Genomic DNA, 27,061 nt, shown 5'->3' with positions numbered 1-27,061 from the left:
AAGCAGGTATAGCTACAAAGGGTGGGCCAACTCCATATTAAACCCTACAGATTAAAGGTGCTGAAGAGGTTCTTTTTGTCGACTGAGTTTTTGAAATGAGCGCATGGGTAAGAACAACCCCCCTCCTTCACAGCTCATTTAGAGGGAACGGCTCCCAAAACTCGTGCACGAGTATCGGAACACGAGTGTTTACCACCGGCATTCGCTGTGTTATTAAGCCGGGCACACATTTAACGACTAGCTAAAACATTCTGACTATGCTCAACATACAGCGATTGTTTCCTGCTCCTGAAGCAGATTTATATACTTTCACATGGAATTTGAACACCGACTGTAATCGCAGACTGAACGCAACTGGCTCTGACTGGACGCGTTTGAGCGCGATCAGTCACAAGTATCAATTTACATTCATAATCGGCCTTACAATCGTTAAGTGTGTGCGCGACTTAAAGCCTTGGATTCATTATGTCGAACATTATGTTGTTACTCCTGTCTCCTGACAAAAACATTGCATGCGGCGCCTGTGGAGTGTGGAAAGTTACTGGAGCGCGCAGCCGCGCTCGTCTCTCACATGGATCGTCATGGCAGTGATTGACAAGCCAGAGGGCCAATCGTTTACGCGATCATCGCGTAAACGATTGGCTGATGTTTTTAAGGCCCTACCTCGTGCACAGATGATGTATATTAATATTATTCCTTTCAGTGCACCTAATAAATAGTCTTTTATCAGTTAGTAAAGACAGTTTCAAGTAATATTGCAAAAATGTATAAAACAAAACATCCTCTTTAGCACCTTTAAGAATCGGATGTCATTAAAGTTCATGTGCACGTAAAGGCAGGCGTCCCAAAACTTTTGGCAATATAGTGTATATCATGTATGGAAGGCGTAGGACCATAAAATGTTTATCCAATCTCTAGATTTGGTCCGAATGAAATAATACGATGCCCTACATGCCTGTCAACTGATGTTTTTACAAATGTTTTTACATTCACGCAGACATCATATGTCGTCAGCGCATTTCATGCTAGTTTGTACAGACAGACCTCAGTCATGGAGCACTGCAAAAAAAAAACAGCAGTCACCTTTTACAGTTCCTACTGAATCAAAACAAACCTGTGACGTTCTAACTGGAGCTGTTCAGTCAGATTCATATTAATGCGTATCCATGTCAACAGTATTAACACTGAAATGAATCTGCAGCAGTCAGGTACAAGCTCTCTAATAATTTGTTTTCATTTATTGTAATGTTATGTGCTTTGAGACATGAGACGTCTCTTGTGACGCTTTGCCGGTTAGTATTGAGAGCAGCTGTGTCTGTGTGTGTGTGTGTGTGTGTGTGTGTGTGTGTGTGTGTGTGTGCGTGCCTTCATGACGTGTTTGGGAGGAGGCATGGCTTTGGCCAGCAATTTTTAGGGAGGCTGGGATCATATGCTAGCAGGCTAACGTTAGCATTTCCCAGATCACATACTGCACCTTTAAAAAAATTCAGCAGGGTTTATTGAATAATCGTTGTTAAATTTATACTTTTCAATGTTCAGACTTCATCTGACCAGCACAACAACACCCCTTACAGCACTGAAATTATGATATTCCTTTTATCTCTTATTTGTGAAGAAAATCATTCCACATTCCATGAAACCACACAATCATAAGATTAAACAACAATAGCACCTGAACAGTTTACACCTGAAGTGGTCATAGCCCCTCCCATCTTTTCTCATGAAAATGAGGCACAATGTCTCAATATACACAAAATGTACCTCTATATTAAAAGTGTTAGATCATTATGTAGATGTTTAGTCACAAATTATACTGCATATTTTCACATACATATTTTCACATACATACTTCACTGCATATTTGTACACAGGTTTTAACTTCTAGATAAAATCATTACTTTAAGATTCATTATTATAAGCTGTTTAAGTCTGTGGTGGCAGTTTCTGCATCATATATTCATCCCCATTTTTATTCAAATGAAAAAGTGGAAAGAAATGCTTGACAAACTCGACCACAGGAGCTGTGGGAAATTTGTTTATATGTTTGCTATTGTTTATCAGATGTTATTCCTGTATATACTGGATTACAGTAGCAGAAAGATAATGTGGCTTGAGCAAACATTTCTGACCCTTCAGAAAAACAATGAACATTTTACAGCCAAAAAAGAGAAAAATTACAGCAGATTTTCAAAGCATAACAAGTAATTCATAGCACTAAAAATTGTTTTCATATTCTTATTAATATTTGGGTGTAAATGTATTTTATCTGACATGTGAGATGATCAGCGGTGCTGCATTCTTACCTTTTTTATTTTCATAAGGGCTGAAGAATGGGTAAAGTTTCTCAGTGAAAGACTGACCAGTGAAAGAATAAATATGAGATCTGGACTTCACATCATAAAAGGAGACCAGACCCTCCTCATAATCCACAAACACACCAAACTACCTGAGGATTCACTCTCAGAGACAGAGAGACTGGAGGAGATTCCCAAGCCTGATACTGATTCTCATCCCTCAGAGCAACAGTCCAATATCCAGTCTCAGGAACTGCTGTGATGTTTCCCTTCCTGTTAATGGATTCTCTGGCCACTCCTAAATCCCAGTCTGTCTTTCCCTTTACCTGCACCTCAAAATAAAATCTCCCTGAGCTGAATCCCTCTTTTGCCAGGACACAGCAACAAGTGTCAAACCTCTTTGAGTTGTTTTTGAGTTTACGCTCAGTGTCTCCAAGTGTCACTTGTTTCCCATCATCAGACAGGATTAGATATGGAGAAGCTGTATCAGGATCCAGAGTCACATCCACTGAGAGAGAGAGAAAGATATGAATCACAACTTCTCAATACCACACATTTATAGTCTAAACAATGTATTGAGTTGTATCATTTACAAATGTATTGGTATATGATTTTAAACTCTTATTTTGCATCAATGTAATCAAACACACAAAAGACTTTACCTGCATATTGCTGCATCTTCTTCAGCTCTGTGGAGACTAATGACAATAAAAGATTATGAGATATTTGTATGTTCAGCTTATGTTCTCTGATGGATGTTTGTTCTCCTCTGGTTTTCTTTATTGCTGCCTCTAAATCACTAGGGCTGGGATGATACATGCATTTCCCAATTCAATACTATCATGATACTTGGGTGCCAGTACGATATATATTGTGATTGCGATTCGATATTGCGATGTATTGCAAATTTTGTTTGCTTTTTTAACTCTAGATGACACGGAAAAAGAATTTGAAAGATGTATTTATACTTGATGGTGCAGGTTGTATATCTTTTCACTTTCCACTAGTAAGAGATATGATGTCATGTAATACTCACAATACAACACGTATCACTCTGCTGAAATAAAAGAGGTAACTTTCCTCTATGTCTATAAGCAAGGATTAAAATAAAGCAATTTAACCCTCTGTTCGGGGTCTTTTTGACCCCAAATGACGTTTGCTGAAATTATTTAAAAAAAATTCTCTTTGTCCAAATGACATGAGACTTTATTTGGTGGTCAACACTTTCGATATCTACTGATAAAAAAATTAATTGGAATGATATCTTGTTTTTATGTTAGTGTAAAAAAAAAGTCACACTTGTGCTGTTGATTAGAAAATGGACAAAATTCATCCCTAAAAATCAGAAACAACGCAGAACACACATAGACAGAAATGAAGTGGCACACTTTAAAACATCCATAAGGCAAAATGATCATGCTCACACACACACACACACACACACACACACACATCCATGTGCTTTATTTACTTATTTGTTATTGCTGTTCAGTTCATTGCATTTTGATGTTCATGTCATGTATTTGTGCTCAATATGTAACATAACTGATCATTTCTGTTAATTTTAGTTCTGTTACAGTTAGTAACTGAAGTGTAGATTTGTAGAATTATATGAAAAACAGATGATTAAAATAAACTCTAAAGACTCCAACTTTTCTCTTTGTAACATCTTGTTCAGGTTTGATTCTTATAATGTAACATTACATTATAGAAAAACAAATGCATTATTTAAAAAAAAAAAAATGCTAAACTTTGATAAAAGGTAATTTTTATTGCTATAATTGTGATTGTGAAATGGCACAATCTACTGGATCTACTGGATAAAAGTGATATTTTTTTATTTTTAAAACTGCATTTTCCAAGAGATTAAATCTTACAACCATGTCAAGTGATCCATGTTATCCCCATGAATTACAGTTACAAATGTGGGTCTTTTATAAAGTTAATTTTACATTAAAAAAACAAGACAGTTTTTGTATAAAAACCTATTTAAAAAATATATTCTTTAATTTATATTTATAAATTTAAAAAATATAAATCCTCCATAAACTGCACAAATAGCAGTAAAAAACATTAGTAAAAACATTAATAAACTGTGTAAAATTACATTAGTTTAAACTTTTTTTTTTTTTTTTGCCTGGGGTCTCTGGAGACATTGTGGATTATGCAAGTTTACATTGTATGTTTGATTAATGATTCTTTCATGTGCCCTTTGTTCTCCACTTTAAATAAGATCATTACTGTCAAAATAAAGTCTGACATTCTCTTACCAGTTTTGGTGAGTTTCTCATCTAGCGTCTCTTTCAGTTGAGTCAGAGATCTCATCAGAGTCTCCACACTCACATGAGTGTCACTACGACTGATCTCAGAGCAGCTGCTGGTGTGTGCAGGTCTGCTCAGGGACGGGTAAATCTACAGCAGGAGAGAGCAGAAATCCCTCAGCATGGGGAGTGTTTTGCTGTGATGTGAGCAGACAGAAGGAGCTCCACTGACCTGTAGGAGGTGCAGGTGATCCTCAGTGTGTGAGAGCTGCTCCAGCTCAGTGTCTCTCCTCTTTAGCTCAGTGATCTCCTGCTCCAGCGCTTTAATGAGCTCTTCAGCCTGCTTCTCTGCTGCTTTCTGCTTCTGCTCCATCTTCTCCAGCAGCTCAGACTGACATCTCTCAATGGAGCGGATCAGATCGGTGAAGAGCTCAATACTCTCTGCTTTCTCTTTCTCTGATGCTTCCTGATAAATCAATGAATAAATTATTTTGGTTACTCCTGTACCCTTTTTAGAAAGCAAATGAAAACATAATACATAATATATTTAACTTTTATATTTGACATTAAAAAAATCACAAATGCAATCTATTTGATATTTCAATAATTTCTCCTAGACAGCAATGAGATTAAATGGAGATACATCACATAAAGACTTGGATAATTTTCTTCTCTAATATTTTTCCTTAAAAAACACCCCAGTAATCTCATATTTATATCCTTTCAGAAAAGATCTCAACAGTGTCTCATGTGCTCAGATTAGCCAAGATACCAATGTCTGCAAACAAAAGTCAGAGATTTCTATATGAACTCAAATTATCTTGGCTATCCACATTCTTTGCATTCCTGTCACAGTTGTTTTAATATTTATTTCTAAAGAAATGTAACATTTCTACTTTCTAAGGAATTTTACAAAACACATACACTGGTGCTCAGAATTATTTGCAACTTTGGTAAATATGAACAAAGAAGCTTGTAAAAATAAATCTGCATTGTTTATCCTTTTGATCTATTGATCTTTTCTAGTTCACGTTGGCCACAATTATTGGCACCAAATTATTACAATGTCCTTTTGCCAAGAGTCTTCACCTACAGTCATGCTCAAAATTATTCATACTCTTGGTAAATATGACTAAAGAAGGCTGTGAAAATAAATCTGCATCGTTAATACTGTTGATCTTTTATTTAAAAAATCTACAAAAACCCAAGCTTTCATTGGAGAATAATAATTTTAAATGGGGGGGGGGGGGGGGATCTCATTATGAGAGAAATGTTTTTCTCTAATACACACTGCTCACAATTAATCATACCCTTTTATTCAATACTTTTTGCAACCTCCTTTTGCCAAGAGAACAGCTCTGAGTCTTCACCTATAATGCCTGATGAGTTTGGAGAACACCTGACAAGAGATCAGAGACCATTCCTTCATGCAGAATCTCTCCAGATCCTTCAGATTCCAGCTCCATGTTGGTGCTTCTTCTCTTCAGTTCACTCCATTCATTCTCTTTAGGGTTCAGTTCAGAGGACTGAGATGGCCATGGCAGAAGCTTCATTTTGTGCTCAGTGACCCATTTTTGTGTTGGATTTGATGTTTGTTTTGGATCATTGTCCTGATGGAATATCCAACCACAGCCCATTATTGGATTTCTAGCAGAAGCAATCAGGTTTTGATTTTTTATCTGTTGGTATTTGATAGAATCCATGATACCATATATCTGAACAAGATGTCCAGGACCTCCAGCAGAAAAATAGGCCCACAACATTAAAGATCCAGCAGTATATTCCTGTGTGCACCAAACCCATCTGGTGGGTTTGCCGCCAAAAAGCTCTTTTTTAGTTTCATCTGACCATAGAAGCTGGTCCCATTTGAAGTTCCAGTCTTGTCTGACAACTGAATATGCTGGAGATTGTTTCTGGATGAGAGCAGAGGATTTTTCTTGAAACAACTTGTGGGGATGTAGGTGCTGTTTGATAATTTTTTTATAGGCTTTCTGACCACAAGACTCAACTAATCTCTGCAATTCTTCAGCCGTGATCCTTGGAGAGTCTTTGTCCACTCAAATTTTCCTCACCATGCATTAGGACAATATAGACACACATCTTCTTCCAGGCAGATTTGTAACATCTTTAGTTGATTGGAACTTCTTAAAGGGTTACTTCAGGATTTAGCATTAAGCTTTGTATTAGTAGAATACCACTAGTATTTTCGAATTACTGTGCTTTCCCCCTTCATATCAGCCCGAGATGAGAGATTTATGCATTTTTATTCTGTAAAAAAGCCTCCGATGATGCAAAAATCGTCATTTTGTGTCATCGGAGGCTTTTTTGGCCAGAGGCTTAAAACTACAGCCAGTAATAGCAGGTAGTTCCGCATTTTTTCACCACGCCCATACATATGCGCTTTTGAGGTTACTCACAGACATAGATCAAAGATTTTATCAAAAGTGGGTGTCAATTATATTTTTAAGCTTAACATATTTTGTTATAGTCTGCACTACATCAGTGGTTCATCTCACAAATTTATCGGTCTCTGCAGTCATCTCAACCAATACAGCAACAGGCTTTTGTGGTAACGTTAGCATAAATAGATAAATAGACTAACTCAGTTTTACAGAACAGTGGCTTTACTTTGATAACAGTCAACTTATATGCAACTTATATGTAATTGTCTATCTAACGTTACTTTGCTAAGTTTGCAGTTTTACTGCTACCTATGTGCTACCTACAACACTACATATAGGCTACTGTGTTATCAGAAATAGAGTCTAGTATCAGCGAGTCTTACCTCTAGGCGAATACGCTTAGTACCAGATGCCCAGGCTGTTCGTCCTCTGGGAAAGTGAATATCGATCGCGGTGTCCTTCAGAATGGTTCTCTTCATTGCAAGGATATTTGGTTCGTAGTCCTCGTGCTTGAAACGGAGACTACATATTCTGCGGTTTTTTAGGTTTTCTATAACGGTGTCATCTCCAAACTTCGGGTGTTTGATGTCCCGCAGCCACTGTTTACATCGCTCCAAATCTTTAACTTAATCGGAAAATGATGGAAACTTACTTGTCCTTTCCTGGTTTTGGTGTACATCCAGGTACAAAGCAATTTAGCACCATTTCGCTGTAAATGTATGAACTAACTCACGATTTATAGAATTAATATGTAACAAAGCAAGCCTAGTTGTTTGAATTTTCCTGGTAATTCCGCCTGTAACCGATAGGCGTGGTTTGGGCGTGGCCTCGCAGGGGCAGCAAAACAAGTGCACTCTGGGAGTTGTCGTCTTTCATCCACATTAGTCAAAAATACATTTTCTGCCTTTTCTCAGTCTAGAAAGCTCCAAATTCAAAAATAATTTCACATTTCTACTACATAAATGACCAATTTTAAATACAGATTCATCTTTCCAGGGGTGAAGTACCCCTTTAATTATTGCTCTGATAGTGGAAATGGGGATTTTCAATGCTTTAGCCGTTTTCTTACAGCCATTTTGTGAAGCTCAACAATCTTTTGCTGCACATCAGAACTATATTCTTTGGTTTTTCTCATTGTGATGAATGATTACAGGAATTTGGCCTTTGTGTTTCCTCATGTTTATACTCCAGTGGAACTAGTCACCCTAGTGTGCTAATTTTTTTTTAAATATGAATGGGAATATACTTCAGAGATATTTTACTCATAAAAAAACTTTAGGAGTGCCAGTAACTGTAGCCAATGTGTTTTGGAGAAAAACATTTATTTTATAATGTGATTTTCCCCCCCCAATTTAAATTCTTTTCCTTCAATGAAAGGTTAGATTTTTGCTAATTTTATGAATTAAAGATCAAAAGGATAAACAATGCAGATTTATTTTACAGTCATCTTTGATCATATTTACCAAGGGTGTCAATAATTCTGAGCACAACTGTATTTAATTAAAACATTGTGGTGAATACTCGCTTTTCTGAGTTTTGCTGAGCGTTTGAGGTCTTGAATCCTCTTCATTCTGTCCTGGATCATCTGCTGCACGTCTGTCTGCATCTTCATCAGCCGAGGCTACAGACAGAAAACACAGCTTCAGCACCATCTAACTCAAATGTCGTGTCAAAACGTTGTTGTTGTTGTTGTTACCTTCCTCTCTCGACTCTCCTCTTCTACAGAAACAGTGTTGTGAGTCTTGTGGTCTGTCACAGCGCAGAGCAAACACACACATGTCTGATCATCTCTACAGAACAGCTCCAGAAGTTTCTCATGTTTCTGACAGATATAGTCCTCAAGATTCTCCACAGGATCGATCAGTTTGTGTTTCTTTAAATTTGGGACTCTCTGATGAGGCTCCAGGTGAGTTTGACAGTAAGAGTTTTGACACACCAGACACATCTTCAGGGCTTTCATCTTTATATCATCACAGATGTCACAGAGAACCTCAGATTTACTCTGACCAGATTTTCTTTTAAAGAGTAGCACAATCTCTCTAAGCGCTGTGTTGATCTTGAGGTCGGGTCTTCTTTTGAATGTTTCTTTACATAATGGACATGAGTAGATCTGACTGTTGTTCCAGCACTGGTTCAGGCAGCTCTTACAGAAGTTGTGTCCACATGGAGTGCTGACTGGATCAGTGAACACATCCAGACAGATCGAGCACTGGAGCTCCTCTGACAGAGGACCACTGGAGGATGACAGAGCTGAAGAGGAAGATGAAGAAACACAATTAATCACCTTCATTTAGAACTGATTTACACATGAAAATGACTAAAGCAAAAACTCATCAACTATATTAGCAATTAGGCTAATATATGCAAGAAAATAATTGTCATTTGATGTGAGTTCTTTCTTTTAGTTACTGACTTGTTAGAGATTTATCCATACTCTTCCTCCTGGCCTCTTTTTGTTTTATTGATGATTGTGCCATTTCTCTGTTTTTCTCTTTAAGCCTATAGGACAAAATCACCACACACAACACATAATTGGCAAAAAGTTTTATCCTACACAACAGTTTAAAAAAAAAAAAAAGTTTAACTTACCTTTTTTTAATGTAATCAAAATGTTCAACTTCAGATTTCACTTCTGTTTCTTATTCTGAATCTCGTATACTTCCTGGTTCTTAAGTCTTAATCACACGCTCCACTTTTCTTTAAAACCAATCAAATGACATACTCAAGCAAACACATCAATATTTAGCAAATGAGTTTTGTACTTGACTAATGCATAAATCCTGGTTTTGCCCAATATATTCCAGTTACTAAAGCACCACTAACATTAAAAAACCTTATAAAAAACCTTATATTGGGTATTACTATCACTTACTTATTAGTGAGTATCAGCTGTTATCTTAGATAATCTGATTAAAATTTCTGTTGTTTAAGAGAAAAATAGTTCAGTTTTCAGACTGTTGTCGATCAGTTTAGTTTCACTTTCTCTAAAGCTCTCACTCACTCAGTGATGTCATAGCCCCTCCCATCTTTTCTCGTGAAACAAACGTGACAGAATTTAGGCTACTTATTGAATGTCAGGGTAACACTTCAGAATACTGATCCTTCATTAATGAATAACTACACTGGAACAAATGAGTAACATTATTAACACTCTAGTTACTATTATCAACTAACAAGAAACTCTGATGAATGAATTAGTAGCCTAAGTAATAGTGTTCAGTTGAAGGTGGTAGTTCACTATTAGCTAATCAGTAACTACTGTTTTTTCATACCTCCCAGAGAACTACTAAGAACTACTTTATACAGGTCCATAATTAACATGAATGATGCATAATGTATAATTAATTCTAAAGTGAAGGTCATGGTAACCCACTATAATGACTGAAGTATTACCAAATCATTCAGAAGGAATTACTAATTATTTGGATCAATATTCTAAAGTGAGAAACATGATAACTCTCTAGTAGCCTAACTACTTAAGTCTTTGTTAACTTTTGAGGCTTTTGTAAAGTATTGGATAGTAATAACTCAAGAGTTACTACATAACTCTAAAGGAACTACTACTTATTTGGATCAGTTTTCTAAAGTGAAGATCATAGTAACCCACTAGTAATTACTTTAGTGTTACCAAATACATCAGAAGGAGTTACATAATTATAAATTATGCATCATTCATGTTAATTATAAACCTATAGTTCTTAGTAATCCTCTGGGAGGAATGAAAAAAATAGTAGTTATGATTAACTAATAATGAACTACCACATTCAACTGAGCTCTATTACTTACTAATTCATTGATCAGAATCACGACTCCTGGCTGCATGTCGATATCCATGGATTAGTTTTATTTGACAAGTTGTAAAGAACACATTCAATTCCAACCTTTAGTGTAATTCGTTAGTTTTACTCGCGTTTTCGCAGTTTACTCTACTCAATCCAATCATGCAGCAGGTTCTTTTGCCATTCAGTCCGCTGAGGGAGCGCGTTTTCGGCGGGAAAGTGACGTCGACGAATACCCTCATATAGAAAATCGAATTTAATTAGTTAACATTATCCGTTGTTCCCTACTCGCGCTCACTTTTGCGCGAAGTATTTTGAAGTATTAACTGTTCATTTACTGTTTAAGGGTTAGCATTAAAGCTGCTGTAGGTAACTTTTGTAAAAAAATATTTTTTACATATTTGTTAAACCTGACATTATGTCCTGACAGTAGAATATGAGACAGATAATCTGTGAAAAAAATCAAGCTCCTCTGGCTCCTCCCAGTGGTCCTATTGCCATTTGCAGAAATACACCGCTCCCGGTAAGAAACAACCAATCAGAGCCAAGAGGAGTGTCTTAGCAGTGTCAATCAATCAAGCTCGCGTGCGCGCTGATCACACCCCTCCCATGCACAGCGCCAACGCATACAGGCTTCAAGATTACCGGTGTACCGCAGCTTGATTACCGGTGTGCCGCAGCTCCTGGCTCTGATTGGTTGTTTCTTACCGGGAGCGGTGTATTTCTGCAAATGGCAATAGGACCACTGGGAGGAGCCAGAGGAGCTTGATTTTTTCACAGATTATCTGTCTCATATTCTACTGTCAGGACATAATGACAGGTTTAACAAATATGTAAAAAATATTTTTTTTACAAAAGTTACCTACAGCAGCTTTAAGTAATCTAAATGTAACCCAAAAGTAGTCAGATTGTGTTACCAAACGTGCAAACTAAAAGATGATATTAGATTACAAATTTTGTCATGTAACTGGGAACATTCCCAACTTTAAATAAATAACCATTTACATGCTTAGAACGTTTGCGTTGTAAGAATGTACAGGACAAGGATTAGGAACCACTGGCTTAGAGGTTCAAGACCATGCATTTGTCTTGACTTTCATTTCTTACTCTGTAATGTTGTATGAACTATTTAGTAAAACTCAACCAACCCTAAAAACCAAACAATCTGTACCATCCAGACACTGGCCCTGATTGTGCAGTCACACTGCGTAGGCTACTTGGGTACTACGATGTGTACTTGCTGTCTTGGAGATTTGTGATGGCTATCCCCCACTCCACAGAAGTCTCTTACGTGCTGTAGAACACTGCGGTCAAGCCAGCCGCAGTTTGAAAATACACGGTCAAGCCAGCCGCCAAAAAAAAAAGTGTGTGCGCCTATTACTATAAATACGGTAATTTCAGGAACAGCAGAGAGAGAGCGCGCTTTCAGAGCGCTTGAGTTGCCCATATCTATCTATCTATCTATCTATCTATCTATCTATCTATCTATCTATCTATCTATCTATCTATCTATCTATCTATCTATCTATCTATCTATCTATCTATCTTTATTCAGTCTAATATATAAAACATCTTTCTTTCTTTCTTTCTTTCTTTCTTTCTTTCTAATATATCTCTCTTTTTTCTTTCGATTATATATCCATCTCTTTCTTTTTTCTTTCTAATGTTTCTTTATCTTACTATATCTTTCTTTTTTCTAATATATCTATTTCTTTTTTCTTTCTAATGTCTTTCTTTCTAATATTTCTTTCTTTCTCTTAACATATCTTTCTTTTTTTTGTATTATATCTTTCTTTTTTCTAATATATCTCTTTCCTTTTTCTTTGTAATGTCTATCTTTCTAATATTTCTTTCTATCTCTCTGTTGTTATTTTCACATATATATATATATATATATATATATATATATATATATATATATATATATATATATATATATATATATGACAATTACTCTTGAATTAAATTGTGTTACTGTCTTACTGCATAAGGATTACTATCTGATTAGGCCTATAAAGACCTCATTTTAAATAAGTAGAAAATACCAATGGTCTGTTTCTATAGGGGACGTCCCATACAGTATGCATACCTCATAAATGAGTCCCTTTTACTGCAGCATTTTGGAGATATGCCACATTATTCGACTTCAAAAGCCTATAAACACCTCATTTCAAATAAGTAGAAAAAACTAATGGTTTGTTTCTATAGGGGACATCCCATAGAGTATGCATACCATCATATGAGTACATTTTACTGCAGCATTTTGGAGATATGCCACATTATTCGACTTCAAAGGCCTATAAACACCTCATTTCAAATAAGTAGAAAAAACTAATGGTTTGTTTCTATAGGGGATGTCCCATAGAGTATGCATACCTCATATGAGTACATTTTACTGCAGCATTTTGGAGATATGCCACATTATTCGACTTCAAAGGCCTATAAACACCTCATTTCAAATAAGTAGAAAAAACTAATGGTCTGTTTCTATAGGGGACGTCCCATAGAGTATGCATACCTCATATGAGTACATTTTACTGCAGCATTTCGGAGATATGCCACATTATTCGACTTCAAAGGCCTATAAACACCTCATTTCAAATAAGTAGAAAAAACAAATGGTCTGTTTCTATAGGGGATGTCCCATAGAGTATGCATACCCCATATGAGTACATTTTACTGCAGCATTTCGGAGATATGCCACATTATTCGACTTCAAAGGCCTATAAACACCTCATTTCAAATAAGTAGAAAAAACTAATGGTTTGTTTCTATAGGGGACATCCCATAGAGTATGCATACCTCATATGAGTACATTTTACTGCAGCATTTTGGAGGTATGCCACATTATTTGACTTTGGAGGCCTATAAAGACTTCATTTCAAATAAGTAGAAAAAAATAATGGTCAGTTTCTATAGGGGGCGTCCCATAGAGTATGCATACCTCATATGAGTACATTTTACTGCAGCATTTTGGAGATATGCCACATTATTCGACTTCAAAGGCCTATAAACACCTCATTTCAAATAAGTAGAAAAAAACAATGAACTGTTTCTATAGGGGACGTCCCATAGAGTATGCATACCTCATATGAGTACATTTTACTGCAGCATTTTGGAGATATGCCACATTATTTGACTTTGGAGGCCTATAAAGACTTCATTTCAAATAAGTAGACAAAAATAATGGTTTGTTTCTATAGGGGGCGTCCCATAGAGTATGCATACCTCATATGAGTACATTTTACTGCAGCATTTTGGAGATATGCCACATTATTCGACTTCAAAGGCCTATAAACACCTCATTTCAAATAAGTAGAAAAAACTAATGGTTTGTTTCTATAGGGGACATCCCATAGAGTATGCATACCTCATATGAGTACATTTTACTGCAGCATTTTGGAGATATGCCACATTATTTGACTTTGGAGGCCTATAAAGACTCCATTTCAAATAAGTAGAAAAAATAATGGTCAGTTTCTATAGGGGGCGTCCCATAGAGTATGCATACCTCATATGAGTACATTTTACTGCAGCATTTTGGAGATATGCCACATTATTCGACTTCAAAGGCCTATAAACACCTCATTTCAAATAAGTAGAAAAAACTAATGGTTTGTTTCTATAGGGGACATCCCATAGAGTATGCATACCTCATATGAGTACATTTTACTGCAGCATTTTGGAGATATGCCACATTATTTGACTTTGGAAGGTCCTATAAACACCTCATTTCAAATAAGTAGAAAAAACAAATGGTCTGTTTCTATAGGGGATGTCCCATAGAGTATGCATACCTCATATGAGTACATTTTACTGCAGCATTTTGGAGATATGCCACATTATTCGACTTCAAAGGCCTATAAACACCTCATTTCAAATAAGTAGAAAAAACAAATGGTCTGTTTCTATAGGGGACGTCCCATAGAGTATGCATACCCCATATGAGTACATTTTACTGCAGCATTTCGGAGATATGCCACATTATTCGACTTCAAAGGTCCTATAAACACCTCATTTCAAATAAGTAGAAATAACAAATGGTCTGTTTCTATAGGGGATGTCCCATAGAGTATGCATACCCCATATGAGTACATTTTACTGCAGCATTTCGGAGATATGCCACATTATTCGACTTCAAAGGCCTATAAACACCTCATTTCAAATAAGTAGAAAAAACTAATGGTTTGTTTCTATAGGGGACATCCCATAGAGTATGCATACCTCATATGAGTACATTTTACTGCAGCATTTTGGAGGTATGCCACATTATTTGACTTTGAGGCCTATAAAGACTTCATTTCAAATAAGTAGAAAAAAATAATGGTTTGTTTCTATAGGGGCGTCCCATAGAGTATGCATACCTCATATGAGTACATTTTACTGCAGCATTTTGGAGGTATGCCACATTATTTGACTTCAAAGGCCTATAAACACCTCATTTCAAATAAGTAGAAAAAACTAATGGCTTGTTTCTATAGGGGACATCCCATAGAGTATGCATACCTCATATGAGTACATTTTACTGCAGCATTTTGGAGGTATGCCACATTATTTGACTTTGGAGGCCTATAAAGACTTCATTTCAAATAAGTAGAAAAAAATAATGTCAGTTTCTATAGGGGCTTCCCATAGAGTATGCATACCTCATATGAGTACATTTTACTGCAGCATTTCGGAGATATGCCACATTATTCGACTTCAAAGGCCTATAAACACCTCATTTCAAATAAGTAGAAAAAAATAATGGTTTGTTTCTATAGGGGACGTCCCATAGAGTATGCATACCTCATATGAGTACATTTTACTGCAGCATTTCGGAGATATGCCACATTATTCGACTTCAAAGGCCTATAAACACCTCATTTCAAATAAGTAGAAAAAAACAATGAACTGTTTCTATAGGGGACGTCCCATAGAGTATGCATACCCATATGAGTACATTTTACTGCAGCATTTTGGAGATATGCCACATTATTCGACTTCAAAGGCCTATAAACACCTCATTTCAAATAAGTAGAAAAAACAATGAACTGTTTCTATAGGGGACGTCCCATAGAGTATGCATACCTCATATGAGTACATTTTACTGCAGCATTTCGGAGATATGCCACATTATTCGACTTCAAAGGCCTATAAACACCTCTTTTCAAATAAGTAGAAAAAAACAATGAACTGTTTCTATAGGGGACGTCCCATAGAGTATGCATACCCCATATGAGTACATTTTACTGCAGCATTTCGGAGATATGCCACATTATTCGACTTTGGAGGCCTATAAAGACTTCATTTCAAATAAGTAGAAAAAAATAATGGTCAGTTTCTATAGGGGGCGTCCCATAGAGTATGCATACCTCATATGAGTACATTTTACTGCAGCATTTCGGAGATATGCCACATTATTCGACTTCAAAGGCCTATAAACACCTCATTTCAAATAAGTACGAAAAAAGAAAGGTATGTTTCTATAGGGGACATCCCATAGAGTATACATACCCCATATGAGTACATTTTACTGCAGCATTTTGGAGATATGCCACATTATTCGACTTCAAAGGTCTATAAACAACTCATTTCAAATAAGTAGAAAAAAACTAATGGTCTATTTCTATAGGGGACATCCCATAAAGTATGCATACTTCATATTAGTACATTTTACTGCAGCATTTTGGAGATATGGCACATTATTTGACATCCTGTCGAGGCAGGGGCTGATGCCTGGGGAGTGAAGACTTCACCTCGTGGTGGTGGAGCTCCTGTGGGAGCACTCTGTTTGCATCTCGAGAGATAACACACTGTCCATTGTTTTACTCCCTCACATATCCGGCCCCCCTGGGGTTGGATGCAATTGTACAGACATGGCAGAGGCTGGAATGTGTTTGCTGCATGTTGTAGAGGTTGTATGTTGGTTATCTCCTTCCACCTTGAAGGTATATGTGGCAGCCATCTCAGCTTACCATACTCCTCTGGATGGTACATCAGTGGGGAGACACCCATAGGTAACTTGCTTCCTTTGTGGCACTTTGAGGCTAAGACCTAAGGTACATCAGAGGGTGCTAACTTGGGATTTGGCCATAGTCTTAGAAGGCCTATCTCTTTCTCCATTTAAGCCCATTGAAGAGGTTCCTGAGAAGTTCCTCACTCTCAAGACTCTGTTCTGCTCGCTATTTTGTCTCCAGAATTGGAGACCTTCAAGCTCTGTTGGTCTCTCCCTCCTGCCTGGACTTTGCTCCAGGCATGGTTAAAGCCTTCTTGTTTCCTTGGGAAGGTTATGTTCCTAAGGTTCCCACTAATGTGGCAGGCCCTATTATGCTGCAGGCCTCCTGTCCTCCTCCTTTCCAGGATTCAGACCAGGAGAAACTTAATTTTCTCTGTCCTTTCAGAGCTTTAGATGCTTACATTCACAGAGCTGCCCTGTGGTGTGAATCTGAACAACTCTTTGTGTGTTTCGGGTCCCCTTGAAGAGGCCAACCTGCATCTAAACAAACTTTAAGTAAGTGGATAGTTCGAGGCTATCTCATTTGCTTACAAGTTGGCTGGCCAACCGTCACCTCTTATGATCAGAGCCCACTCTACTCGGAGAATGGCTGCCTCTAAGGATTTGCTTTTTGGAGTCTCTCTTCAAGAAGTGTGTGATGCGGCAGGTTGGTCCTCGCCGCAAACGTTTGTCAGGTTTTATAACCTGGACCTGACCTTGACCCTGGGGTCACGATTTCACACAGACAGGCACTTGGTTTCACGGCGGCGTGGGTATATCGTTCCTAAAGTGCTTGACGCAGCACAATGTAAGGACTAAGGACGAACCAGACAAATTAATCATTTAGATGATTATTTCAAAACATAATTCCAGAAACCCAAAAGAATCTAATTTTCGGCTCCAGTCCATCTACAGAACCACCCCTGCTAGGTACTTTTATGGCACCCATGCTTTCTGACTGAAGGAGAGGAGACAAACCTTTAAGTCATTTGTAGAAACCAAATGGTCACCAGAAAATAAAGAATCTTTGATCTCCAGATCAAAAGAGACAGAGATTATGCAGGTCTGTTTCTCTGAGTGACATAACTTTACAGAAAAACATACAGAGACTGTTTCTACAACTAAAACAGCATTGAATTGTTCCAAACAATTTGTATCAAACATCTTTCAACTGCATAAATTTTATATCATGTCTAAACATGCTACATGTAAGCTGTTATGCTTTAGAACACCCACAATTCATGAAAGTGTGATAACTTTTGAATGATTGATTAAAAGCATGTCTGGTCTGGTTTGAAATTAATTTAAATCTCAAATGTATGTTTAAATCATGGCTTGAATGAAATCTGTGTAAAATGTATCATATTCCATTTAATAGAAATCATGTCTAAATGGTGCTCTCTGGCAAAGCCGGTGATTCCAGAGACTGATAACGATAGATAAGGGTTATTTTGCCGCCTTCTAACGACTTTTGCCGCCTCAACTTTAATTCCAGCCACAACAAGAGACTTAATTTCATTTGCTAGCACGCTCAAACGTGATTGGTTTTTACCTAACCACAATCCGGACCTGAAAAGATTCTGCAACAAATCATCGACTCTGAAAAACCCTTCTCTCCATTTGAAGTCAACAAGCAAGTACCACCAGATTCTAACACTGAACTGGTGCATTAAATTAATGATTCATAGTTCATTCAGGTCAGGTCTTTTAAAGTGCATATTTTGCTAAAAATCATGCTCATCATTTCATTCTCTCTCAAAACTCTTTCTCTCATGTCCTTTCTTTCTGCAACGTGTATGAATGTTTGCGTGTGTTTGCGTGTTTGTGTTAGATTAGTTTGTGTTAGAATAAATAAAGTCTCTTGTAGATTTTAAAAGAAAGTGTCTTGTATTATGTGCTCGAAAATGTAATGTCTTAAACTGTCAATCTTAAAGTTACCGCACTCTAATTAGAGTTTTTACGATAGTGGATATTAATATCCACTACAAGAGCTTATTACGGCCTGAGCAGATGGACGCTGTATGATTCAGTTGCTCGGCTGTAAACTAAATGACTCTTTATAATTCACTATAAATCAATTATTTAATTCGAGCTGAATTCATTCCTAAAACGAGTTCCCTTGAAAGGAAACATCTCAGGTTACGTATGTAACCATGGTTCCCTGAGGGGTAACGGGCGTACCTGTGACCGACTTCGACCTATCAGAAGCTGACTCTGTTTGGTTTAGGTGTGCTTTATAGTTTCCTGGTCATGACGTCATGATGCCATTGGACTGATTTCACATGTGCTTCACGACGCAATCATGCAGAGGCATTCACAAAGCATTTGATGCAGCGTCTTGTTCCCTCTCAGGGAACCAAGGTTACATACGTAACCTGAGATGTTTCTTTAGGTCCCCTACAAGAGCTGACTATGTTTTTTTTTTTTTATACTTATAAGGACTTCATAATGTCCTTGAAAAATTGCATATTTCTCCCAAACACCACAGTTAGATTGCTACATATGAAGTGCGTATATAATGTGGGATGACCCCTACAGGAATATACCACCCATTTTTTTCAACTGATAGGAAACAGGGATTGGCTGGGCATTAATGCCTGACACACCTCCACTGAAACTGACCATTAGTTTTTCTGTTACTTATTAGAAATGGGGACTTTATAGGCATCTGAAGTAGTAAAATGTGATATATCTCCAAAATGCTGCAGTAGAATGGTTTCGTATGAGTTGTGCATATAGTATGGGACGTCCATTATAAGAACTGGCCAATACTTTTTTCTACTTATTAGAAAAGAGGACTTTATTGGCATCTGAAGTAGTGAAATGTGACATGCGTATCTCCAAAATGCTGCAGTAAAATGTTTTCATATGTGGTGTGTGTATATGGTACGGGATGTCCCCTATAAGAACTGGCCATTCGTTTTTTCTACTTATTAGAAATTAGGTTTTTATAGGTGAATAAAGTAGAATAAAGATGTGTGTCTCCAAAACGCTGCAGTAAAATGGTTTCATGTGTGTTGTGCATATAGTAAGGCACATCCCTTATGAGAACTGGGCATTATTTTTTCAACTTATAAGAAATGAGGACTTTATATGCATTTGAAGTAGTAAAATGTGACATAGCTCCAAAACGCTGCAGTAAGATGTTTTCATATGTGGTGTGTATTTGGGATATCTCCTATAGAAAGTGACCTTGATATTTTTCTACTTATTAGAAATGAGGACTTTATAGGCCTCTGAAGTCGATTAATGTGACATTTCTCTAAAATGCTGCAGTAAAATGGTTACATATGAGGTATGCATATTGTATGGAACATCCCCTTTAGAAACGAACTGTATAGGGAACCCAAAAATGGAATCCGACGGCCTGGGCGAAGGTTAACGCATGTATGTCTTTTCAGTGCCCCTGTGAAGTTCACTTAATTTCACTTGTTTAATCTGACTCCGATTTCAAATGATTATTAGTCTTAGGTTGTGTTTCCAATAAGAAATTAATCATTGGTTATGTATTAACTTAGATATTTGATTATTCTGGGTATCCTTTCAATTATTCGTTCATCAAGGACCCAATGCCACACAGAGGTACTCTTCCTGGCTTTTGCGGTAAACTCACAAACATAAACTCACCAGTCTGATCTTCGTCAGAGGGTGTAATAAGTTAGCTAAACCTTTAGTCAGTTGCCTACTGCTTACTCGAACAAAAGTGTATTTTAATTTAGCCACTTCCATACACCTTACTAAATCAGTGGTAAACTGAAATCAAAAGGTCTTCAGATGAAGTGCCTACTGCTCCTTCATTAATGCATCTTCAGTTTGTTCTACCCTGGACACAGATTTACGGTAACATTAGCCTCCCATAATTTACTGCTAATAATTATATCAGGAGAATCCAGAGTAAATCAAATATAACCTTTTATGGTAACACTTTATAATAACTGCACGCTATGAATCATTAGTTAAGCATTAGTAAACGATTAATTCATCACTTATAAAGCATTAAAAGACATTAGTAAGCCATTTTATAAATACAGATATAAATGCTTTATTTTTGATTTATAAGCATATCTATAATGAGTTTAATAATTGTATTTATACTTTATTAATAACCAATTTATCATTTCTAAATTAAGTATAACATTATTTACAAACCAGTTATTCAGAAGTTGTCAGTGATTCATAAAATCATTTATTAAGTGTAAGTAAATGATTAATAAACTATTTAAACATTAATTTATACATCTTATTATTTAGACATATAATAATAGTTACTTAATATGTTAATAAATGCTTTATTAACACATATTCCTATTGCAATTCATGATTAATTCAGATAATTATAAAATATTTAGAAGTGTTTAGTTAACAATTTTTGTGAGCTCATCTAAAGTGAGGACTATTTATGCTTTGTAAAGGTTTTATAAATGAGATTTAAAGGTTCAGTGATCTTCTGCAGTGCTGTTCTCTCATGTTTTAAAGTTAGTACTGAGGTAGTTTTGACACTAGGAATATGTGTTAATAAAGCATTTATTAACACACTGAGTAACTAATACTATATGTCTGAATATTGAGATGCATAAATGTACATTTAAATATTTTATTAATCATTTACTTACACTTCACAAATGATCTTATGAACCACTGACAATTCCTAAATAACTGGTTTGTGAATAATGTAATACATAATTTAGAAATAATAAATTGATCATTAATAAAGTATGAAAATACAATCAATAAACTCATTATAGATATGCTTATAAATCAAGAACAAAGCATTTATAGTTGTATAATGGCTTACTAATGTCTATTAATGCTTTATAAATGATGAATTGACTATTTACTAGTGCTTAACTAATGCTTAACTTATGCTTAATTGTGTGAGATTATAAAGTGTTACCCATTTTATTTGTCAGGTAAAAGTGTATCATGCCAGTTACACAAATAACCAATTAGAAGCCAATTCAGAAATCAGAAATCAGAAATAATAACATCAGTTGCTCAAAGATGACTCTAAGAGTAACAATTGCATATACACAAAGTGGTGGATTAGTGTTTTTAAGACATGCACCCATCACTGTACGGGGTTTCTGGCTACAGAAGATCCCACATGACTGCTTTGCACTTTACCTTATATACACAGACCAGAACAAAAGGGTTGTAATTTTTTACTACACCAACACCTGTTTTAGGGGGAGAGGAGTGGGTTTTCACAACACCACTCAAAAAGAGGACTAAATTCTCCTTAGTTTTCAACCTTCTTCATAATACCAGTGACTGCTGTGAATCTGAGACCATTTTACCAACCGCACTGAGACATTTAAAATGATACCAAACATGAAAGGAAAAAACAATAGATATACCAGATACATTATTTATCTTGGAGAACTTTCAGTAACTTGTGTCAGGGGGAAAGGAAGGAGGGCTTGTGTATGTGTGTGTTTCCTGTAGACGTGTGAGGACAGTTTAGGGCAAGGCGTTGTCCTATGCTATTTCTCTGAGTTTTATTGCTTTATTGCAGGGTGCTTGATCTCAGTTTTTGTCTAAAACTGAAAATCAAGTCTTACAGAACCAATAGTTTTTTTCTAAATATTAGAAATGAGGTTTTTATAGGTGTATAAAATAGAACAATAACAAATAATAGATGTGAGGTATGCATACGTCCCTATAAAAGAAGACCACTGTTTTTTCCTATATATTTGAAAGTAGGTGTTTAAAGGACTCTGAAGTCAAATAATATGGAATATTTCCAAAATGCTGCAGTAAAAACAGTTTCATTTGAGGTATGCATGCTGTATGGGATGCCCCCTATAGAAACAGACCTTTGTTTTTTTCTACTTATTTTAAATGAGGTGTTTATAGGCCTTTGAAGTCGAATAATGTGATATATCTCCAAAATGCTGCAGTAAAAATGATAAATATGAGGTATGCATACTCTATGGGACGTCCCCTATAGAAACAGACCATTAGTTTTTTCTACTTATTTGAAATGAGGTGTTTATAGGCCTCCAAAGTCAAATAATGTGGCATACCTCCAAAATGCTGCAGTAAAATGTACTCATATGAGGTATGCATACTCTATGGGACGTCCCCTATAGAAACAAACCATTAGTTTTTTCTACTTATTTGAAATGAGGTGTTTATAGGCCTTTGAAGTCGAATAATGTGGCATATCTCCAAAATGCTGCAGTAAAATGTACTCATATGGGGTATGCATACTCTATGGGACGTCCCCTATAGAAACAGACCATTTGTTTTTTCTACTTATTTGAAATGAGGTGTTTATAGGGCCTTTGAAGTCGAATAATGTGGCATATCTCCAAAATGCTGCAGTAAAATGTACTCATATGGGGTATGCATACTCTATGGGATGTCCCCTATAGAAACAAACCATTCGTTTTTTCTACTTATTTGAAATGAGGTGTTTATAGGCCTTTGAAGTCGAATAATGTGGCATATCTCCGAAATGCTGCAGTAAAATGTACTCATATGGGGTATGCATACTCTATGGGACGCCCCCTATAGAAACAGTTCATTGTTTTTTTCTACTTATTTGAAATGAGGTGTTTATAGGCCTTTGAAGTCGAATAATGTGGCATATCTCCAAAATGCTGCAGTAAAATGTACTCATATGGGGTATGCATACTCTATGGGACGTCCCCTATAGAAACAGACCATTTGTTTTTTCTACTTATTTGAAATGAGGTGTTTATAGGCTTTGAAGTCGAATAATGTGGCATATCTCCAAAATGCTGCAATAAAATGTACTCATATGAGGTATGCATACTCTATGGGACGCCCCCTATAGAAACTGACAATTATTTTTTTCTACTTATTTGAAATGAAGTCTTTATAGGCCTTTGAAGTCGAATAATGTGGCATATCTCCGAAATGCTGCAGTAAAATGTACTCATATGAGGTATGCATACTCTATGGGACGTCCCCTATAGAAACAGTTCATTGTTTTTTTCTACTTATTTGAAATGAGGTGTTTATAGGCCTTTGAAGTCGAATAATGTGGCATATCTCCGAAATGCTGCAGTAAAATGTACTCATATGAGGTATGCATACTCTATGGGACGTCCCCTATAGAAACAGTTCATTGTTTTTTTCTACTTATTTGAAATGAGGTGTTTATAGGCCTTTGAAGTCGAATAATGTGGCATATCTCCGAAATGCTGCAGTAAAATGTACTCATATGAGGTATGCATACTCTATGGGATGTCCCCTATAGAAACAAACCATTAGTTTTTTCTACTTATTTGAAATGAGGTGTTTATAGGCCTTTGAAGTCGAATAATGTGGCATATCTCCGAAATGCTGCAGTAAAATGTACTCATATGGGGTATGCATACTCTATGGGACGTCCCCTATAGAAACAGACCATTTGTTTTTTCTACTTATTTGAAATGAGGTGTTTATAGGCTTTGAAGTCGAATAATGTGGCATATCTCCAAAATGCTGCAGTAAAATGTACTCATATGAGGTATGCATACTCTATGGGATGCCCCCTATAGAAACAGACCATTATTTTTTCTACTTATTTGAAATGAAGTCTTTATAGGCCTCCAAAGTCAAATAATGTGGCATATCTCCAAAATGCTGCAGTAAAATGTACTCATATGAGGTATGCATACTCTATGGGATGTCCCCTATAGAAACAAACCATTCGTTTTTTCTACTTATTTGAAATGAGGTGTTTATAGGCCTTTGAAGTCGAATAATGTGGCATATCTCCGAAATGCTGCAGTAAAATGTACTGATATGGGGTATGCATACTCTATGGGACGTCCCCTATAGAAACAGTTCATAGTTTTTTTCTACTTATTTGAAATGAGGTGTTTATAGGCCTTTGAAGTCGAATAATGTGGCATATCTCCGAAATGCTGCAGTAAAATGTACTCATATGAGGTATGCATACTCTATGGGATGTCCCCTATAGAAACAAACCATTAGTTTTTTCTACTTATTTGAAATGAGGGGTTTATAGGCCTTTGAAGTCGAATAATGTGGCATATCTCCGAAATGCTGCAGTAAAATGTACTCATATGGGGTATGCATACTCTATGGGACGTCCCCTATAGAAACAGACCATTTGTTTTTTCTACTTATTTGAAATGAGGTGTTTATAGGCTTTGAAGTCGAATAATGTGGCATATCTCCAAAATGCTGCAGTAAAATGTACTCATATGGGTATGCATACTCTATGGGATGTCCCCTATAGAAACAAACCATTAGTTTTTTCTACTTATTTGAAATGAGGTGTTTATAGGCCTTTGAAGTCAAATAATGTGGCATATCTCCGAAATGCTGCAGTAAAATGTACTGATATGGGGTATGCATACTCTATGGGACGTCCCCTATAGAAACAGACCATTTGTTTTTTCTACTTATTTGAAATGAGGTGTTTATAGGCCTTTGAAGTCGAATAATGTGGCATATCTCCAAAATGCTGCAGTAAAATGTACTCATATGAGGTATGCATACTCTATGGGACGCCCCTATAGAAACAGACCATTTGTTTTTTCTACTTATTTGAAATGAGGTGTTTATAGACCTCCAAAGTCAAATAATGTGGCATATCTCCAAAATGCTGCAGTAAAATGTACTCATATGAGGTATGCATACTGTATGGGATGTCCCCTATAGAAACAAACCATTAGTTTTTTCTACTTATTTGAAATGAGGTGTTTATAGGCCTTTGAAGTCGAATAATGTGGCATATCTCCAAAATGCTGCAGTAAAATGTACTCATATGAGGTATGCATACTCTATGGGACGCCCCCTATAGAAACTGACCATTATTTTTTTCTACTTATTTGAAATGGAGTCTTTATAGGCCTCCAAAGTCAAATAATGTGGCATATCTCCAAAATGCTGCAGTAAAATGTACTCTTATGAAGTATGCATACTCTATGGGATGTCCCCTATAGAAACAAACCATTAGTTTTTTCTACTTATTTGAAATGAGGTGTTTATAGGCTTTTGAAGTCGAATAATGTGGCATATCTCCAAAATGCTGCAGTAAAAGGGATATTTATGAGGTATGCATACTGTATGGGACGTCCCCTATAGAAACAGACCATTGGTATTTTCTACTTATTTAAAATGAGGTCTTTATAGGCCTAATCAGATAGTAATCCTTATGCAGTAAGACAGTAACACAATTTAATTCAAGAGTAATTGTTATATATATATATATATATATATATATATATATATGAAAATAACAACAGAGAGATAGAAAGAAATATTAGAAAGATAGACATTACAAAGAAAAAGGAAAGAGATATATTAGAAAAAAGAAAGATATAATACAAAAAAAGAAAGATATGTTAAGAGAAAGAAAGAAATATTAGAAAGAAAGACATTAGAAAGAAAAAAGAAATAGATATATTAGAAAAAAGAAAGATATAGTAAGAGAAAGAAACATTAAAAGAAAAAAGAAAGAGATGGATATATAATCGAAAGAAAAAAGAGAGAGAAAGAAAGAAAGAAAGAAAGAAAGAAAGAAAGAAAGAAAGAAAGAAAGATGTTTTATATATTAGACTGAATAAAGATAGATAGATAGATAGATAGATAGATAGATAGATAGATAGATAGATAGATAGATAGATAGATAGATAGATAGATAGATAGATAGATAGATAGATAGATAGATAGATAGATAGATATGGGCAACTCAAGCGCTCTGAAAGCGCGTTCTCTCTCTGCTGTTCCTGAAATTACCGTATTTATAGTAATAGGCGCACACACTTTTTTTTTTTGGGCGGCTGGCTTGACCGTGTATTTTCAAACTGCGGCTGGCTTGACCGCAGTCTTTAGAACCATTCGAGTAAACACAGCTAATAGGGATTAGAAGTCAGAAGGGAGATCATTTTAAAGCATCCATGTGAAATCAAACCTGGATACAGACAAGAGGAGGAAAACTAAAGATTCTTAGAGCATTCCAGTAAATGTTAAATGGTATACTCATGTATATAGTAAATTATTTTATAGTATTTATAGTATAGTAAAATATAGTAAAGTATTTTTATATAGCTAATAGAAATGGAACAGACAGCTGTAGGCTTATAACTTAAAGTTTTTACTGCTCTGAGTGTTTATTCCCATGTGTGACTGAAATTTTAGTAAATCCAGTGTCAAAGAAAGTGTTATATGCAGATCTGGGTAGTAACAGATTACATGTAATCCGGATTATTTAATCAGATTCCAAAAATCAAGTACTGGTAATTACAGTAAACTACTTTTTTAAAATACTTGTAATCAGACTACAGTTACTTTTTTATGGATTACATGATTACATTTTATTTACACAATGGCAGTAAGTTGTTCACAATTCATTGATTCTCCT

General features: G+C 36.0%; 1 pseudogene; it reads right to left on the bottom strand.

Moving 5' to 3' along the window:
• Nucleotides 1-784: 784 nt before the first annotated feature.
• On the bottom strand, nt 785-10,040 carry LOC125248374 (annotated as a pseudogene).
• Between the last annotated feature and the right edge of the window lie 17,021 nt (nt 10,041-27,061).

Source organism: Megalobrama amblycephala, linkage group LG16, assembly GCF_018812025.1.
Source record: "Megalobrama amblycephala isolate DHTTF-2021 linkage group LG16, ASM1881202v1, whole genome shotgun sequence".
Lineage (NCBI taxonomy): Eukaryota > Metazoa > Chordata > Actinopteri > Cypriniformes > Xenocyprididae > Megalobrama > Megalobrama amblycephala.
Note: the sequence above shows the minus strand (reverse complement) of the source record. Positions and strands in the feature narration are given on the sequence as shown.